Raw genomic sequence first — 20,702 nt, forward strand, 5'->3', positions numbered from 1 at the left:
GGCCAAGATTCAACTTGTAGGGATTTTGGCTGGTTCAGAGTGGTAGCATTGAGACCACAGGTCACACAGCCATGGTGTCTTGAGCTGGGGAGTTCGCAGAGTGTTTGCAAGTTATTGGGTGCACGGAATGCCATCATATCCTTGATGAACTTCAGTAAAGATACATTTATTTTTAGGCCATTTTGAAGTAACCATCTAATTAAGTTTGCTTGTGACGGTGGGATAATCTCAACCTTGCACTGGCAGTCAGGGCAGGAGTGTGGTGTGGCGGATCCTGAGGCAGTGAAGGGTGGTCCCAGGACCCTTCAGTACTGGGGAGTTAAGGATCTGTGCCCCCTGTGCATGGAAGACATACCTTTCTCTGCTCCAGATGTTTCTGTTTATGGGCAGGGATGCAGACTGAGAGACAGATTGGGGTGAGCCACGGGATGACGGAGGTCTTGCAGGGGTGTCCAACCTATGGCCCAGGGACTGCGTGCAGCCCAGGATGGTTGTGAATATGGCCCAACACAAAATTGTAAATTTACTTAAAACACTGTGTGTTTTTTTGTGTGACTACGTGCCACAATGTATTTAATGTGTGGCTCAAGGCAACTCTTCCAGTGTGGCACAGAGATGCCAACAGGTTGGACACCCCTGCTGTAGAGAGCCTTACCGATTCTCCCCAGGATTTGTTTCTATACAGTGATGGTCACCTCCCCCTTACCTGCAGAATTACAGTGCATGTGTTCTAATATATACCTTGTGTCTTTTTTATTTTGTGAGGATAAACATCATTACATTAGAATCAGTATTTTCATATTGACAGGTGATAGTGTGAGGTGGATAAATGTGTAATCTCATCTTATTCATAAAATTGGAAAATAATTTTTAATGTAAAGATTTGCTGTAGAAATTAGATAAAGAATATACTGAAGTGCAAACACTCAGTCCATTATGGAGTCTCAGAATTTAATGGCAATTTTCCTGTCTCCTCCACCCCTCCTCCAGTCCTCCTTCTAGGTGTGGCTGGTAGCCACAATTTTGCACACCAAATGTGCAAGAAAAACGTCATTTACTTATTTCTATGTGTTTTAATTTTGTCTCAAGTCTCTATCTTGTTGGAGGCAAAAGCAGAGATTTCATGGTTTTGTGACATGTATAAACTTTGCTTTGGCCAGTGAGCTTCCTTTCATCTTCTCTGAAGTGAGTATGGAGGTTGGAAGTGGTTATGTGGCCTTGGGTCAGTGGGAGAGGGGTCCCTGTGTTCTCCTTTTAGTCATTTTAGGTGCTCACCCCTGGGAGGTTTGCCTGATCTGCTCCTTAGGATCCTTGGGTTGGGGTCTGCTTAGGAGGGGCAGGTCCCATCTACCTGTTTAGAGGAATTTTTGGTTCCCTCCACTCCTGCCCCTATCTCCTCATTCATATCTGTAAAGTTTCTTTTGACATATCATATTTGCCTGTTAAGGGGCATAGGACATGGTATCTTTGTGGGGCTCACCACAGCGGGATTTCTCTGGAAGCTTCCAATCTCTCTGGACAATTATAGGAGGAAACAGATGACTGACCCAATATTTCTGGGTTCTTTTTTGGCTCTTACTAATCATGAAAGGGGAAGAAAATTTATTAGTGTTTGTCCTCTTACTGAATGCATGTCTTCCCTGCTTTGAACCTCTCTCTCCCTTCCCTAAAACCTCTCCATTGGCCCCTAACTGGGAAAGATTTCTTTGATGCTCTGTACCAAGTTCTCTTCACTCATAGCTTATACTCATCCTTTGAGATCGGCCCAGCCAAGCTGTATTCTCTCTCCTCATGGCTTAGAGACACCCTACAAGCTAGGCTCAATCAGTTCTTCATTAGAAAATGGGCATTTTGCCCTCCCTGAATCTTTTTGAGAAAACCTAGCTTTCAGAATGGTTGTGTGGCTTGGGACTTGAGAAAGCAACTTTGGTACCCAAGTCCGGGCCTTTCTGCTTAGATAGGTATCCTGACTCGTAATCCCCGAGCATTAAGCTTTTTGGCTTAACATTCATGGGAAGGTTGCGGCATGATGGCTCTGTCAATGAGTGTGTGTGCACACATGTATGCCTCTGTATGCATGTGTATATAAAAAAAATAAATGCATCAGCTGAATGTTGCCAAAAACAATGCCCCTTGTCAATCCCGCATCAGTGTGTTTCCAACAACTAGGCCCTGGTCCTGAAGTGTGCAGCCTGTGAATCTCCGATGTAAAATGTGGTTCTCCTGCAGATTGGCGGCAGGAGAAGTTCCAGGCCTGTGAGTGACTATGTGCTTCCTGGGTGCTCGTCCTGCAGCTGCTACAACTTTTGGCCTCTCCTTCAGTTCTCTGTGGTGATACAGATGCTGCCACCACCAATAGTGGTGGGCTGGGTGACAGAGGTGATAGCAGAGGTGATAACAGCTGCAAATGGTGCTGGATATCAAATAGATATCCCTCACCCTTGAGGACCAGTCCAGGCTGTTCCTCAAGGTCACTCTGACATGTCTAACTCCAAATAAGTTTTGTGGTTCCTTCTCGTGCTTGGAGGTCTGTGGGCTTGAATCAGAAGGCTTTCATCTCAGGGGGCCTTAGCCCTCCCTCCATGTAGCTAAGTGTCTGGGTGGGTGGTGGGGTGGTTGTATGCCCTTGTTGTGGGGCCGAGGAGGGCCTTGCATGATTGGTACCTCTCTCTGCAGGGTCTGTCACTCTGAATCCAGTCTCTGCCAGTCCCAGCCTTATGGTCTCTCCTGAGAAGATGGGGGTGACCATGAAGGACACCAGTGAGGACTCAAATAGCACCTGCAGTGTGTTGGGCCTTGAGGGCATTACATCAGGGCGCTGTCACTGGGAGGTGGAGGTCCCAGGTGGAGACAAAAGTGAATGGGCTCGTGGGGTCTTCAGGGAAGATGTGAAAAGGGAAGGCTGATACAGAGAGTCCCCAGATAAGGGGTTCTGGGTTGTGGGGAAGTTTGGTTCTAAATATCACGCCTGCACTTTAGATAAGACTATGTTATCTTTTAGGCAGTTTCCCCACAGTGTGGGTGTTTTCCTGGACTACAGTGAAGGGGATGTCTCTTTCTATAACATGACCCATGGTTCCCATATTTTCTCCTTCCCTCCAGCTTCCTTCTCTGGGACCCTCTTTCCATACTTCAGTCTGAGGTCATAGGTCGGGTCCCTGATCATCTGTCCCATGGTGGGTGTGCCTGAGAGGTTCTCTGTGCCCCTTAATAATTCTCCTCCGGAGGAACCTATGAGCCTCCCAGGGGTGGGGTTCAGCTCAGGCTGTAGTGTTGATGAAGTTCAATCTCCACTACTGCCCTGCAATATGGAGGCCATGCCCCCTCACTGATCCTGTCCCCTCACTGAGGCTTTTCCTGGAGATGCAAACTCCCTGTGGCAAAGTCTCTGAGCTGAGCCCTGTAACGCAGAGCCTTCCCTTTCTGCTCTGCATTCACACTGCTTGGTGTGTGGTTATGAGAATAGACCAGTTCATTCCTCGTGCGTAGGAGCAGATTATAAAATTGACTGAGCTGGTTTGGAATAGGCTATATTTTGGTATGGGAAGTTTTTTTTTGTAATGAAAAATATTTCATGAACGCATTATAGTGTTCGAATAGGAAAGAGGATTAGGGGCTGAATTACCCTGCAGGTTTAGATGGAGTTTCCTTTACTCCCATCTGGAGTTTGGGCAGAAGAATGCAGAGGTTGAGGGTAGTCCCCAAACCCATTTTGGGAGTTCTTCACTATCTGACCAGAAAAGTTGGCCATCCAAAAGTCTCCAGGAAAATGGATGGCTGATGGATTTTCAGGAGGAGAGGAGTCTAATATTCTACTCTCTGTGTTTCCTTTTCTAGGATGGGTGGAACACTTGTTTTCTCAAACCTCACTAGATTTCTGTTACCTGTGAAAAACCTGTGCTTGTGTTAATTTAGGAAGTGAAAGAGAAGCATCTGGGTTCCCCTTTAGTGTGAGCAAGGTTTCAGTCATCAGTGTATTGCTTCTTAGTACTTCCAAGTCCAGTGGTGTGGTTAATGGAAAACCACAGCAAAGAAAAGGAAGCATGACTTTGGAGGACTCAGACCAACAGCAATGAAGGTGCATTCGTTCTGCCAGGCAGAGAACTCTGACTTGCTATGGTTCTTACTAAATGTGGAAGACCTGGAGTAGAAAATAGAAGAGAAGACGATCAATTCTGACCTGTGGCCAGTTACAGAAATAAGGAGCGAAGTAAAAGCTTTGTATATTTTTTCTTTCCTGTTGTATGTGTATGTTTATTTGTACATATTAACCATTTTCTTTTTCTCTCTTCTTACCCTTATGCTTTTATGTAAGTCATTGGGGGTTATGTATAGTATAATCTTTAAGTATCAGACTAGTTAATGGGGCTGTGAATTTCAGGAAATTTGCAATGTAAATATAGCAATGTTAGATACAATGACTGGGACTTTCTGTCTCGACATTTTTGGGAAAGGGTGAGAATTTCTTCCCTTGTAAGGGTAGGTTTGTCTTGATGCGTGAAAATGTAATTTTTGTACGAAAGTTCAAATTTGGAAAATGGTTCATATTGAAGGTGAGTGGTCAAAAGTGTGGCTGTGTCCATTATCAATTTATTGCCTGTTGGTTTCAAATCCACCCCACATTTGCTGTGTTTTGTGATCCTGGAGCTGGAACCTCCTCCTTCCCCCCATTTCTTCTTTGCCATTTGGCACAATGTAGTTAGACTTTGTCCGCCTTTGCACTGAGGGGGGCACTGTAGGACATAGCAGAGGAAGCAGATTCTTTTCCACTGGGAGTCCTTTTCTTCTCCATCCTATGGGGTGACTGTCAGTGGCCTACAGAAAGGCCCCCACGTTCTCCCACCTTTTGGTGAATTTGACATTGCAGTAGTCTGTTTTCCAGAAGATAACTTTCTCAGGGATCTAAGCAGCACCCCAGTGGGAGGTTTCCTGCCCACCAGCCTTGGCCTGAGGCATGTCAGTGAACTTCTTCACCTTTCAGAGGGCTGCAGTCCCATCTTGACTAATAAGCTCTGAATCTGCCTTTTGGTCGGGGTCTCCCAAATTTCTTGCTTCCTGTGTCTTCTGCCTTTACTCTCGAGTTGGTGTCTGTTTCCCATATCTGCTATTTCTATATCCCTTAGAGCTTTCTTTTACTTCTTCTGGTAGTTAACTACTAAAACTACCTTCTGCTAGTTAATAATTTTGTATATAAAAATTTCCCTGTTCAAATTACTGATGTGGTTTCTGTCTCCTGACTGGACACTGAATCTAAACATCTAAGCCATAATGTAGCTTGGAGGAGGGCATGACACTTCCCTGTGTGGGGGAAAGGGTAGTTGAAGCATTTACAAATGTATTAAAATGGCTCACCTCAATAATAAGATCATACAAATACACTCTACAGGGTCCTAGTGTGGACTTTAAGTACACTATATGTTCATATTTATATGTTATATTTATGCTCCCTACCATTTAGCTTGCACCTCTGTGACACTATATTACCATATTTGCTCACATATATTGCGCACCCACATTTTGAGTGCATTATACACAGGATTATTATACCCATGGCATGTAATCATTTATACCAGTGTATAATGCACATCCTTATTTTTCCCTAGAAAATTTGGGCAAAAAGTACACACTGTACATTGCAGAGTACAGTACTTTTGGATGAGCTATAGGCATATTTCCTTTGAAATAGACAAGGAAGGCATACATGTGATATGAATTATCCACACAAAATAGGAGTAATTATTATTCCATTAAATAGGAGTTAGTTCAACAATGTATCAGTTAAACAGCCCTGGCTGGTGTGGCTCAGTGGATTGAGTGCTGCCCAGTGAACCAAAGGATCGGCAGTTTGATTCCTAGTCAGGGCACATGTCTGGGTTGTGGGCCAGTTCCCCAGTAGTGGATGCGTGGAAGGCAACAACACATTGATGTTTCCCTCCCTCTTTTTCTCCTTCCCTTTCCCTCTCTCTAGAAATAAATAGCATCTCAAAAAATGTATCAGTTAAACAAGTGGACCAGCTGCCTATATATTGTAATCCTAGGAATAATCATTAAGATAATCAGTATGGTAGAGTTTTGTCAGAATCGACTTATTTAAGTCACCTAGCCCTGGCTGGTGTAGCTCAGTGGACTGAATGTCAGCCTACGAACTGAAAAGTTAGTGGTTCGATTCCTGGTCAGGGCACACAGCTGGGTTGTGGGCCAGGTTCCCAGTTGGGGATGTGCGAGAGGCAACTGATCAACGTATCTCTTGCACATCGATATTTCTCTCTTTCTCACTCCTTTCCCCTCTCTTAAAAAATAAAATCTGAAAAAAATGTTATTTAGGTGTACATTTTGTATTGAGTTTATCTTGGAAGTTATAGTGATCAAACTTGCAAAGTCATTTTTTGAGATTTTTTTATTGTTATTTAGGAAAGTATTTAATTACACAGGAAATAGCTTCTTTCCTGGCTGTGTTTATTGCATCCACACTCTACAATGTAGACCTTCTAAACTTTAATCTGGCTTTGTCGTAGTTAAGCACAATTCACTTTGCTTCTTCAGGGGCCTCTCTGCCTCTCTTCAGGCACGGGTTATGTGAAGGAACCTCCTTAGGTTTCCCAAGGTGCAAACTAATCTGCAGGCCAGCTTCACTTCACTGAGCACAGAGAAAGGCTGCTGTAAGTCTTCATTTGAGCAGTACTACTCACTCTGGATATTCCTGGAATTGTAATTTTTTTAACTTAAAAAATTCTATTTATTTTAAAATATGTTTTATTGATTATGCCATTACAGTTGTCCCATTCCCCCCTTCATTCCCCTCCACCCTGCACACCTTCCCATTCCCCCCTTTAGTTCATGTCTTTGTGTCACAAGTTTTTTAGATTCTATATTTCCCATACTATTCTTGCCCTCCCCCCTGTCTATTTTCTCCCCATAGCCTATGCCACTTGTTCTCTATACCTTCTCCCCTCTTCTCCTCCTTCCACTCCCCTGTTGCTAACCCTCCATGTGATTTCCATTTCTATGGTTGCACTCCTGATCTAGCTGTTTGCTTAGTATGCTTTTGTTTTAGGTATGGTTATTAATAACTGTGAGTTTGCTGTCCTTTCACTGTTCATGTTTTTAATCTTCTTTTTCTTAGATAAGTCCCTTTAACATTTCATATAATAAGGGCTTGGTGATGATGAACTCCTTGAACTTGACCTTATCTGAGAAGCACTTTATATGCCCTTCCATTCTAAATGAAAGCTTTGCTGGATAGAGCAATCTTGNTTGTGGGCCAGTTCCCCAGTAGTGGGTGCGTGGAAGGCAACAACACATTGATGTTTCCCTCCCTCTCTTTCTCCTTCCCTTCCCCTCTCTCTAGAAATAAATAGCATCTCAAAAAATGTATCAGTTAAACAAGTGGACCAGCTGCCTACATATTATAATCCTAGAAATAATCATTAAGATAATCAGTATGGTAGAGTTTTGTCAGAATCGACTTATTTAAGTCACCTAGCCCTGGCTGGTGGACTGAGTAGCCCATTCAGTGGACTGAATGTCAGCCTACGAACTGAAAAGTTAGTGGTTCGATTCCTTGTCAGGGCACACAGCTGGGTCGTGGGCCAGGTTCCCAGTTGGGGAATGCGAGAGGAAACTAGATCAACGTATCTCTTGCACATTGATATTTCTCTCTTTCTCACTCCTTTCCCCTCTCTTAAAAAATAAAATCTTAAAAAATGTTATTTAGGTGTACATTTTGTATTGAGTTTATCTTGGAAGTTATAGTGATCAAACTTGCAAAGTCATTTTTTGAGATTTTTTAAAATTGTTATTTAGGAAAGTATTTAATTACACAGGAAATAGCTTCTTTCCTGGCTGTGTTTATTGCACCCACACTCTACAATGTAGACCTTCTAAACTTTAATCTGGCTTTGTCGTAGTTAAGCACAACTCACTTTGCTTCTTCAGGAGCCTCTCTGCCTCTCTTCAGGCACAGGTTATGTGAAGGAACCTCCTTAGGTTTCCCAAGGTGCAAACTAACCTGCAGGCCAGCTCCACTTCACTGAGCACAGAGAAAGGCTGCTGTAAGTCTTCATTTGAGCAGTACTACCCAATCTGGATGTTCCTGGAATTGTAATTTTTTTAACTTAAAAAATTCTGTTTATTTTTAAATATGTTTTATTGATTATGCCATTACAGTTGTCCCATTCCCCTCCACCATGCACACCTTCCCATTCCCCCCTTTAGTTCATGTCTATGTGTCACAAGTTTTTTAGACTCTATGTTTCCCATACTATTCTTGCCCTCCCCCCTGTCTATTTTCTCCCCGTAGCCTATGCCACTTGTTCTCTATACCTTCTCCCCCCTTCTCCTCCTTCCACTTCCCTGTTGTTAACCTTCCATGTGATCTCCATGTCTGTGGTTCTGCTCCTGATCTAGCTGTTTGCTTAGTTTGCTTTTGTTTTAGGTGTGGTTGTTAATAACTGTGAGTTTCCTGTCCTTTCACTGTTCATATTTTTATCTTCTTTTTCTTATATAAGTCTCTTTAACATTTCATATAATAAGGGCTTGGTGATGATGAACTCCTTTAACTTGATCTTATCTGAGAAGCACTTTATATGCCCTTCCATTCTAAATAAAAGCTTTGCTGGATAGAGCAATCTTGGATGGAGGTCTTTGGATTTCGTGACTTGGAATGCTTCTTTCCAGCCCCTTCTTGCCTGTAAGGTCTCTTTTGAGAAGTCAACTGACAGTCTGATGGGCACTCCTTTCGGTTTGCAGGCCAGCTCCCAATTCACTGAGCCATACCAGCTTGATGGGCCCTCCTTTGTAGGTGACTGTCTCTTTATCTCTTGCTGCTTCTAGGATCCTCTCCTTCATTTTAATCTTGGCTAATGTAATTATGATGTGCCTTGGTGTGTTCCTCCCCTGGTCCAACTTCTTTGGGACTCTCTGAGCTTCCTGGACTTCTGGAAGTCTATTTCCTTTGCCAGATTGGGGAAGTTCTCCCTTATTATTTGTTCAAATAAGTTTTCCACTTGTTGCTCTTCCTCTTCCCCTTTTGGTACCCCTATAATTTGGATGTTGGAACGTTTAAAGATGTCCTGGAGGTTCCTAAGCCTCTCCTCATATTTTTGAATTCTTGTTTCTTCATTCTTTTCTGTTTGGTCATTTTTTTCTTCCTTCTGGTCCACTCAGTTGATTTTAGGCCCAGTTCCTTCCCATGACTATTGTTTCCCTGTGCATTTTGCTTATTTCACTTAGTGTAGCCTTCATTTTTTCACCTAATTTGTGACTATAAACAACCAATTCTGTGAGCATCCTGATCACAAGTATTTTCAACTGTGCATCTGATAGGTTGGTTATCTCTTAGTCACTTAGAAGTATTGGGTCTGGGGCTTTGAGCTGTTCTTCTTCTTGAGCCATAATTTTTTGGTCTGTTGGCGCCTGTTACATATGAGGTGCAGAGCCTTAGGTGTTCACCAGGGCGGGGCAACCCAGGTCGCTGGGTTATGATGCTGTATGTGGGGGTGGGGTCAGAGAGGGGCAATGGCTTTTTTTTTCCTGTTCTCTCTTGGATTTTCGTCTCCTCTGCTGCTTCCCATAAGCAAATTGGGCCCTTCTGGTGCTAGTTTCCAGATGTCTGGGCTTGTGCACCCTCCAGAATCCTGTGGGCCTCTCCAACGAACTCTCTGAGAGCCTGGGAGCCTCTCCTGGCACTGTGACCCCTGAAAGTTTTTCCAGTCGGTGCTTTTAGGCTTATATCCTGACTCTGGGGCCCTGGGTTGCGTGATCTGTCTCACTGCTCGCTACTTTGCCTGGTTTATCTGCACGCAAATGTGTGACCGGGGTCAGCCAGCGGCCTTGTGCCCTCACTGGGTCTGCCCATTGCCATCCCGCGCCTGCGATCTGTCAACTTTCGCCTGCGTGCCTGGGTCAGTCTGGCCGCGTTTTCCTGCTGGGATCCCTCTCTGCTAGCCGCCAACTCTGCCCCTCTTACCAGTCTGGATGAATGGTTCATTGTTGTTGGACTTTGGTACAGTTAAATTTTCTCTCTGTTTTGGTTGCATTCTGGTTTCTAAATATTTGTTGTTCATGAACTTGCTTTTGTGAGGAGGTGCAGTGTGTCTACCTACGCCTTCATCTTGGCCAGAAATCAGAATTGTATTCTTTTACCATCTTTTAGTGCCTCCTCAACTATTAGCCATGAAATCTTTTCTTTATATTGTTAAGAAAAAATATTTAAAACCTATAAATAGGCAAGAATTTTGGTGTCATGTCCTGTCACTGTCAACTTGAGACATTCATAGGCTCATAAAAATATTATATAAGGTCTGTCCAAAAGGTATCCAGCCATGTAATATGAAAAATAGAGACATTTATTGAAGAAGATGCAAGATACAAGAAACATTGTACGTAAGACAATGACATCTCAGTCCCCTTCAAAGTAGGCACCTTGGGACCTTATATAGTTCTCTCAACTGCCATTAATTGCCCTGTTGTATTTTCCCAAATCTCATCAACAGTCTGAAATCTCTTCCCTTTCAAAGGTTTAGTTTTGGAAAAAGCCAGAAGTTGCAGGGCACCAACTCTGGGCTGTAGGGGGATTGAGTCACCTGGGTGATTTGATGTTTTGCCAAGAAACCTGCATATGAGATGCGATGCAGGAATGAGCATGTTGTTGAGATGAAGCTGCCAGTCACCAGTTGCCCATTGCTGTGTCCTTCTGAATCATCTGAATAGTTTCCATGGAGAAATGTTGAAGCTTAACACAACATCTGATACAGATTTATTGCTCTACTCACTCATTTTGTATGCTTTTTTTTCTTTTTAAAATATTTTATTTATTTATTTTTAGAGAGAGGGAAAGGGTGAGAGGACAAGAGGGAGAGAAACACTGATGTGTGAGACAAACATTGGTTGCCTCTTGCACACCCCCAACTGAGAACTTTGCCCACAACCCAGGCATGTGCCCTGATCAGGAATGGAACCAGTGACCTCTTAGTTTGTGGGATGATGCTCAACCCAGTGAACCACACCAGTCGGGGTTCGCTCAGTCATTTTGAATGTGATAGCCACACAGTACACATGCTCACTCAATGGTGTCTACCACTCCCACTGACCAGTACAGTGAAGTTATTATTGTTTATACATGCACATTCCAGTCCAATCTCCTTGGCTGCCAGGTTACATTGATGCACAAACCATTCTTGTTATATGTATATGTATTGCTACTTGTAGTTTTTTATTTTATTTTTTAAATGTATTTTATTGATTATGCCATTACAGTTGTTGTTCTATTCCCCCCTTCATTCTCCTCCACCCTGCACACATCCTCTCCCACCATTCCCCCCTTTAATTTATGACCATGTGTCTCAAGTTCATTAGATTCTATATTTCCTCTACTATTCTTGCCCTCCCCCTATCTATTTTGTACCTACCGTCTATGCTACTTATTCTCTGTACCTTCTCCCCCCTTCTCCTCCTCCCACTCCCCTGTTGCTAACCCTCCATGTGTTCTTCATTTCTATGGTTCCGCTCCTGATCTAGCTGTCCTCTTGGTTTGCTTTTGTTTTAGGTGTGGTTGTTAATAACTGTGAGTTTGCTGTCCTTTCACTGTTCATATTTTTCATCTTCTTTTTCTTATATAAGTCCCTTTAACATTTCATATAATAAGGGCTTGGTGATGATGAACTCCTTGAATTTGATCTTATCTGAGAAGCACTTTATCTGTCCTTCCATTCTAAATGAAAACTTTGCTGGATAAAGCAATGTTGGATGTAGGTCTTTGGATTTCATGAGTTGAAATACTTCTTTCCAGCCCCTTCTTGCCTGCAAGGTCTCTTTTGAGAAATCTGCTGACAGTCTGATGGGTACTCCTTTTCAGACTGTGACTGTCCCCTTATCTCTTGCTGCTTCTAGGATTCTCTCCTTCATTTTAATCTTGGGCAATGTAATTATGATGTGCCTTGGTGTGTTCCTTCTTGAGTCCAACTTCTTTGGGACTCTCTGAGCTTCCTGGATTTCCTGGAAGTCTATTTCTTTTGCCAGATTGGGGAAGTTCTCCTTTATTATTTGTTCAAGTAAGTTTTCTACTCGTGGCTGTTTCTTTTCCCTTTCTGGTACCCCTATAATTCGGATGTTGGAACGTTTAAAGATGTCCTGGAGGTTCCTAAGCCTCTCCTCATTTTTTTGAATTCTTGTTTCTTTATTCTTTTCTGGTTGGATGTTTCATTCTTCCTTCTGGTCCACTCCATTGATTTGAGTCCCAGTTTCCTTTCCATCACTATTGGTTTCCTGTGCATTTCCCTTCATTTCAATTAGTTTAGCCTTCATTTGTTCCTGTAATTTGTGACTATAATCAACCAGTTCTGTGAGCATCCTGATGACCAGTGTTTTGAACTGTGCATCTGAGAGGTTCACTATTTCTCGCTCGCTTAGGGTTATCGGCTCTGGGGCTTTGAGTTCTTCTTGAGCCATATTTTGGACTGTTCATGCCTGTTACGTATGAGGAGTGGAGCCCTAGGTGTTCACCAGGGTGGGGCAACTCAGTTGCTGGGTTGTGACGCTGTATGTGGGGTGGGGTCAAGGGAAATCAATGGCGGTCCCCTCTGCGTCCTCCTGCAACCAGGCTGAGCAGTCTGTCTCACTGCTCACTCCTTTGCTGGTTTATCTGTGCCTGAATGTGTGACCACACTCAGCCTGCCCCGCACCCTCCCTGGGACCTCGATGCTACCCTGGCTGCCAACACGCCTGGGTCTCCTGGGTCACCTGCGTCAGGGAATCCTTCCTTCCGGACGCTGCTCCACTGCTGGCTCCTCCCCTCTTACTGGTCCAGATTGAACAGTTCGTTGTTGTCAGACTTCCGTATATTTCAGTTTTCTGTTCTTTGGCTGCGTCTTTGTTTACTAAACCTTTGTTGTATTGAAGCTTGGTTGTGGGAGAAGGCACAGTGTTTCCATCTACGCCTCTATCTTGGTGGAAGTCTCCCATTCTTGTTATATTAACAGTGGCTAGACTTTTTCTGGACAGACCAGGTATAATTATCTAGGGGACATATCAGTGTTTGACTTCAGTTTTTAATAATAAATTAAAGGCTTGTTTTCTGTGAAGTTACAGTAGAAAAGATAACCCCAAAGATTACAATTATTTCCCTGCAGGACATTAATCACTTTTTCTTCTGTAACTCAGAATGCTTATTTCAAACTGTCTTTTCCTGGTGGATAATAAATATCTTGTTCTCAAAATGCTGTTTGAATCTACTTTATATTGTACTAGTTCCATCACTGATATTAACTGAATAAATTCTTTAATTTTTATATTTGACTGAGAGTCATGTTTATGACATTATGAAAATTATACAATACTTTACTTTTAGAAACATAGGTTTTATAGAAGGAACTTTATACTAATTGTAAGTGTAAAACCGTTAATACCCAGTGATTTAAAAGATAAATACATAGCAAGGTTCCCATGTGACAAATGTAGAGCAGAAATAATGCAATATGAGTTATAATATAATAATAATGCAATATAATGTATATAATCCTCCTTCCCCTGCAGAGTTGAAGAGAAGCCTGGTGAGTGGAAGAGACTTTCTCTAGATAGGGCTGGGATCAGATCCTCTATTCTAAATGGAAAGCTTCTTGTCTGATACTCGTGGATTCCCTTCTCATTTTATTAGCGTTCTCATCCACATAGCTGAGCACCATCCAGCTTCTGTTTAATTTAAGAGTCCTTGCCTGGTATTTCCATCACTTGCTTCTTTCTAGGACATTTATTATCCATCACCTTCTTCACTCACCTTCCTGCCTCTTCCTGTGTTGTCTCAGTGATGAGTATATGTGATGGAGTACAGAGATCTTAAGCCAGAGGGAGAGGATCCCCTAAATAAGGAAGGCCAGGGAGATTTGGGGGAGTCAGGGTGTATCATCAGGAGTCCTGCCCAAATGTCTTTTACTTCCCCTCATTGGGATGCCCTGTGTGTTCACCAACATAGTTCTGTGGGGAAAATTCTGTCTCTTAGGTTAGGCCCAGATAGATCATCTCTTCCTTGGCACTGGGGGTGTTCTCTGGCTTGTTTCACTTCCCCTGCTTCCATCTTATTTTCTCCCTTCTTTCTCTCTCTTTCCTCTAATTTTTCAGCCCTGATAGCTACATGGCCTTTCCAATGGAGGTGAAGGGATGCTGTCATAACCCTATATGATACAGATGATTATTCATGTTTCACCTAAAAACATTCTCTTGGGTTCATCCAGGGACATGAATCCCACATTTGGGAGTGACTGGGAATACTGCCACTTGGAACTTTAAGAAGTGCCTCTGAGAGGAGCACTGTGGTGAAGTGAACATAGCCCTTGTTTTCTATAAACACATGCCTGATTGAGCTGAGTAGTATTCCATTGTGTAACTGTCCTGTCTCATCTATTGACAGACCCTTGGGCTGCTTCCATATCTTAGTGATTATAAGTAATGCTGCAATGAACATAGGGGTGCTTATGTTCTTTGGGGTTAGTGTTTTGGATATATTCCCAGAAATGGAATCACTGGGTAAAAAGGTAAATCCTGCCCTGGCTGGTGTAGCTCAGTGGATTGAATGCCAGACTGTGAACCAAAGGGTTGCTGGTTTGATTCCCAGTCAAGGTAGGTGCTTGGGTTGAAAACCAGGTCCCCAGTGGTGGGGTGGAGCACAAGAGGCAACCACACATTGATGTTTCTCTCCTTCTCTTTCTCCCTCTTTTCCACCTCTCTAAAATAAATAAATAAAAATCTTTAAAACAAAAGGCAGATCTCAAACTTTGTTATTGGAAATGGAGGAAGAGAAGGTGGCTGATGGCTGGATGGGCTACAAGTGTTACTGTAGTTCTCAGCTGGGAGGGAGTTTCCAAGTTTGGGACCTTTTAGAATTGAGAAATAATGGCTCTTCCCTAATAATTTCACATTATTTTCTTCATTTGTCCAACCAACAATTTGATTCAGGCCCTAATGGTCTCTGTTCCCTGTTACTGGACAGGGCCCTGGCCATGAATGGGTCTGCCTACGGCTAGCTGTTAGTGTGTGGGTTCTCGACTCTGTGTAGAAAAGATTTTGCAATACAAATCTATGAGGATACATTTATTAAATCTGGGGAGAGTGAAACCAGGAAGGGCTTAGCATAGAAGAAGCAACAGAAGAGCCTAGGCTGAACTGTTTTAGCTCACTGGGGAGTCAGAAAAGAGGAGGCCTTGGGGACAGGTTCAGGAGATTAGCCTGGGACAAGCTGCCAGCTGCCCATTGCCTTAGAGTTTAGGAGATGCATGCCTGTGGGAGAGTCTGGATCCTTTGCCTTCAGGATTTTATCTTTCTATTGCAGGTGGGAATCTTAGGGGAGGTCTCAGGGGAGGGTTTCAGCAGTGTATTCATCAGTTTTACAGGTGTGCCATTTCAGGATTGTGGTCTCCACTGATTGGTTATTGACAGGTTAGGGGTCTTTAGTCATTGCAGTTGGTTCTGGTGTCACCCTGCTGGTTTCACTGCTTTTTGGGGCCTGGTTTTGAGATATAACTGAGGCCTAGATGTTATCTCTAGGGAGGTGACCTTCTGTATCTGGCTATAATTGCTCAGCCAGTTTCTTCAGCTATTTGTCTCAGTTGCCCTATTCCACTTGCTAAGGAATCGTTCTAGATTCTTACTATCCTGTTTCATTCTAGGCTGTTGCATTTGTCTCCTAATTTGCCCAGTTTTCTCTCTACATTAATTCATTCTTTTACTCATAAAACACTGAAAACAGTGTATGCCAAGCAATGTGTGCCTAAGGTACCATGTCCAAGCTTAGAATTTGTTTGAAAATTTTATTTAAAAATTCCAGGGGTTCTGGCCAAGATGGAGGCATAGGTAGAAACTCTTCCCTTCCTTGCACAACCAAAAAGAAGATAATAACCAATCTAAAGTCAATAAACAACCAGAAGTGCCAGAAAATCAAACTGCATGGAACTCTGCCAACCAAGGAACGAAAGAAAAAAAATAAACCAGAACAACTAGACCACTAAGGCGTGGACTGCGCAGGCCAGCTCAGAAAAACTGCAGCGAGGCAGTGGACTGGGCGAGCAGGGCTGGCTGCGGGGAGGTGTTGGGCTGTGAGGGCAGGGTTGACTTAAGGAGAAACTGAGGCTCAGAGCTCACTGTGGACTATGGCGGTTGCTGTGGTTGGAGAAACTCCCAGGCTCACACGAGTCCATTGGAAACTGCACTAGAGATGACAGGAAAGCTGCCTTGTTCCCTCTGTGGCCCCTCCCCCACAGTTAGCACAGCATCGCAGCAAAGTGGGTTGCTCTGCCCAGGTGAATAACTAAGGTCCTGCCCCCTTACAACCTATCAGCTGCACCAAGACAAAGATATGACCCAAATGAAAGAACAGAGCAAAACCTCGGAAAGAGAACTAAGTGATAAGGAGATAGCCAATGTATCTGATGGAGAATTTAAAGCCCTGGTAATCAAAATGCTAGCAGATCTGATTGAGCTTGGTTGAAAAATGAAAAAACAGATGAAAGATACTCAAAGTGAAATAAAGCAAAATATTCAGGGAACCAACAATGATGGGAAGGAAACCAGCACTCAAAGCAATGATTTGGAACAAAAGGAAGGAACAAATATCCAACTGGAATAGAATGAAGACACAAGAATTCAAAAAAATGAGGAGAGTCTTACAAACCTCTGGGACAATCTGAAACATTCCAATACCCGAATTATATGGGTGCCAGAAGAAGAATAACAGCAAGAAATGGAAAACTGATTTGAACAAATAATGAAGGAAAACCTCCCCAGTGAGGCAAAGGAAATAGAGTTCCAGAAAATCCGGGAAGCCCAGAGAGTCCCAAAGAAGTTGGACCCAAAGAGGAACACACCAAGGCACATCATCATTAAGTTACCCAAGATTAAAGATAAAGAGAGAATCTTAAAAGAAGCAAGAGGTAAGGAGAGAATTACCTACAAAGGAGTGCCTGTAAGGCTACTAGCTGATTTCTCAAAAGAAACCTTGCATGCAACCTTTCCCACCACCACTTTCCCCCACCTTTCCCAACCCCTCTGCGCATCCTCAATCCTACCCTCTGTCCATCTGTCCTTTATACATGTTCATTTACAACCCTTTCCCTTCTTTCCAACGTTATTTCCCTCCCTCCTTCCCTCTGGTTACTGTCAGTTTGTACTTAATTTCAGTGTTTCTGTTTATATTTTACTTGCTTGTTTGTTTTGTTAATTAGTGAGATCTCTACTTATTGGTGAGATCATATGGTATTTGTCTTTCACCACCTGGCTTACTTCACTTAGCATAATACTCTCCAGTTCCATCTATGTTGTTGCAAAGGGTAAGAGCTTCTTTCTTTCTGCCGCATAGTGTTCCATTGTGTAAATGTACCGTAGTTTATTGATCCACCCATTTACTGATGGGCTCCTTCCAGCATTTGGCTATTGTAAATTGTGCTCCTATGAACATTGAGCGTTCTTTTGAATTAGTGTTTCAGAATTTTTAGCATATAATCCCAGCAGTGGGGTTACTGGATCAAAAGGAAATTCCATTTTGAGTTACTTGAGGAAATTCCATACTGTTTTCCACAGTGGTTGCACCAGTTTGCATTCCCACCAACAGTGCACTAGGGTTTCCTTTTCTCCACAACCTCATCAGCACTTATTGTTTGTTGATGGCCATTCTGACCATCAGAATGTGTGATGTGGTGTCTCATTGTGGTTTTAATTTGCATCTCTCTGATGGCTAGTGATGATGAGCATCCTTTCATATGTCTCTGGGCCCTCTGTATGTCCTTTTTGGAGAAGTGTCTGTTCAGGTCCTTTGCCCATTTTTAGTTGAATTGTTTGTCTTCCTGGTGTGGAGTCATGTGAATTCTTTATATAGTTTGGACATCAAACCCTTGTCTGAGATATCATTGGCAAATGTATTTTCCCATACAGCTGGTTCCCTTTTCATTTTGTTGGTATCTTCTTTAGCCATGCAGAAGCTTTTTATTTTGATGAAGTCCCATTTGTTTATTCTTTCCTTTATGTCCCTTGCTCTAGTGGACATATTGGTGAAAACATTGCCGCATGGAATATCTGAGATTTTCCTGCCTATCTTCTCTAGGACTCTTATGGTATCATGACTTATATTTAAGTCTTTTATCCATCTTGAGTTTATTTTTGTGTATGGTGTTATTTTTGTGTAAGTTGGTGGTCTAGTTTCATTGTTTTGCATGTACTTGTCCATATCTCCAAGCACCATTTGTTGAAGAGGCTATTGTTATTTCATTTTATGCTTCTGCCCACTTTGTCCAATATTAATTGGCCACAGAGATTTTGGTTTATTTCTAGGCTCTCTATTCTCTTCCATTGATTTATGTGTTTGTTCTTACACCAGTAGCAGGCTGTTTTGACTACTGTGACCTTGTAATACAGTTTGATGTCAGGTTTGGTGATCCCACCTACTTTGTTCTTCTTTCTCAAAACTGCAGCAGCTATTCAAGGTTGTTTATGGTTCCATATAAATTTTTGAAATGTTTGTTCTGTATCTGTGAAATATATCCCTGGTACTTTAATAAGGATTGCATTGAATCTATAAATTGCTTTGAATCTATAAATCTATAAAGTATGTATGGACATTTGATGATGTTAATTCTTCCAGTCCATGAACACGGTGTATGCTTCCATTTCTTTGTGTCTTTCTTAATTTATTTCTTCAATGTTGTGTAGTTTTCTGAGTAGAGGTCTTTTATCTTCTTGGTTAGGTTTATATCTAGGTACTTTATTATTATTATTTTTTTGCTATAGGAAATGGTATTTTCCCCCTGATTTCTGTTTCTGATATTTCATCACTGGTGTACAAAAATGCCTCCAATTTCTGAATATTGACTTCATGAACTGCTGTTTTGCCAAGTTCACTTTTTAGGTCAAGTAGTTTTTCTGGTGGAGTCAGTAGGGTTTTCCATGTACACTATCATGTCATCTGCAAACAATGACAGTTTTTCTTCCTCCTTTCCAATTTAGATGCCTTTTATTTCTTCTTCAGGTCTGATTGCTGTGGCTAGGACTTCTAATACTATGTTGAATAGAAGTGGTGAATGTGGACATTCTTGTCTTGTTTCTGATCTTAGTGAGAAAGCTTTTAACTTTTGCCCATTGAGTATGATGTTGGCTGTAGGTCTCTTGTATATGATGGCCTTTATTATGTTGAGGAATGCTCCCTCTATTCCTACTTTGCTCAGTGTTTTTATCATAAGTGAGTGCTGTACCTCATCCAATGCTTTTTTCTGCACATATTAATATGATCATATGATTTTTGCCTTTCTTTCAGTTTATGTGATATAGTTCACTTACTGATTTGCAAGTATGGTACCATCCTTGCATCCCTGGGACAAATTCCATTTGATCATGGTGTATAATCTTTTTAATGTATTGTTGGATGCAGTTTGCCGATATTTTGTTGAGGATTTTAGCATATATGTTCATCAGCGATATTGGCCTGTAGTTTTCTTTCCTTGTTGTGTCTTTATCTGGTTTTGCGATGATGCTGGCTTCATAATAAGAGTTTGTGAGTCTCTCACCTTCTTGGATCTTTTGGAATAGTCTGTGAAGGATAGGGGTTAGCTCTTCCTTAAATGTTTTATAAAATTCTCCTGTTAAACCATCTGGTCCAGGGCTTTTGTGTGTTGGTAGTTTTTTTGATTACTGCTTCAATTTTGTCAGCTGTTATTGGTCTGTTCAGTCTTTCTGCTTTTTTCATTCAGTCTTGGAAGATTATATTTTTTCTAGAAATTTGTCCATTTCACCTAGGTTTTCAAATTCCTTGGTATACAGTTCTTCATAGTAATTTCTTACAATCCTTTCTATTTCTGTGGTATCAGTTATAATCTATCCTCTTTCATTTTTGACTCTGTTTATTTCATTTTGACTCTGTTTTGACTCTGTTTATTTGGGTCATATCTCTTTTTTTCTTGATGAGCCTGCTTAAAGGCTTGTTGATTTTGTTCATCTTTTCAGAGAACCAGCTCCTGGATTTATTGATCCTTAGAACCCTGCTTGTAGTCTCTGTGTTGTTTAATTCTGCTCTGATCTTGGTTATTTCCTTCCTTCTACTTGCTCTGAGCTGCCTTTGTTGTTGTTGCTCCAATTCTTATAGATGTAGTGTTAGGTTGTTTGTTTGAAATGTTTCTCTCTTTTTTAGGTAGGCCTGTATCACTGCGAACTTCTCTGTAAGGACTACTTTTGCTATGTCCCATAGGTTTTGGACTGTTGTGAGTTCATTTTCATTTATTTCCAGAAAGTTTTAGATTTCTTCCTTAATCTCATTCTTAACCCATTCTTTGTTTAATAGCATGCTAGTCAATCTCCATGAGTTTGCGTCTTTTTTTCCTTGGGGTTGCTTTCTAGTTCCAGGCCCTTGTGGTCTGGGAAGATGCTTGATATGATTTCAATTTTCTTGAATTTGTTGAGGCTTGCTTTGTGTTATATCATGTGGTCTATGTTTGAAAATGTTCCATGCGTATTTGAAAAGAATGTGTATTTTTCTTCTTTGGGATGAAAGGTTCTATATGCATTTAAGTCCATTTGATCTAGTGCTTCATTCATATCCATGATATCCTTGCTGATATTTTGTTTGAAAGATCTATCCATTTTTGACAGTGAGGTGTTAAGATCTCATAGCATAAGTTTGTTGCTATTTATAGCTTTCTTGAAGTCCTCCAAGATGTTCCTTATATATTTTGTTG

This window comes from Sturnira hondurensis, unplaced genomic scaffold (genome assembly GCF_014824575.4).
Source record: "Sturnira hondurensis isolate 20B ecotype Veracruz unplaced genomic scaffold, ASM1482457v3 Scaffold0007578, whole genome shotgun sequence".
NCBI lineage: Eukaryota > Metazoa > Chordata > Mammalia > Chiroptera > Phyllostomidae > Sturnira > Sturnira hondurensis.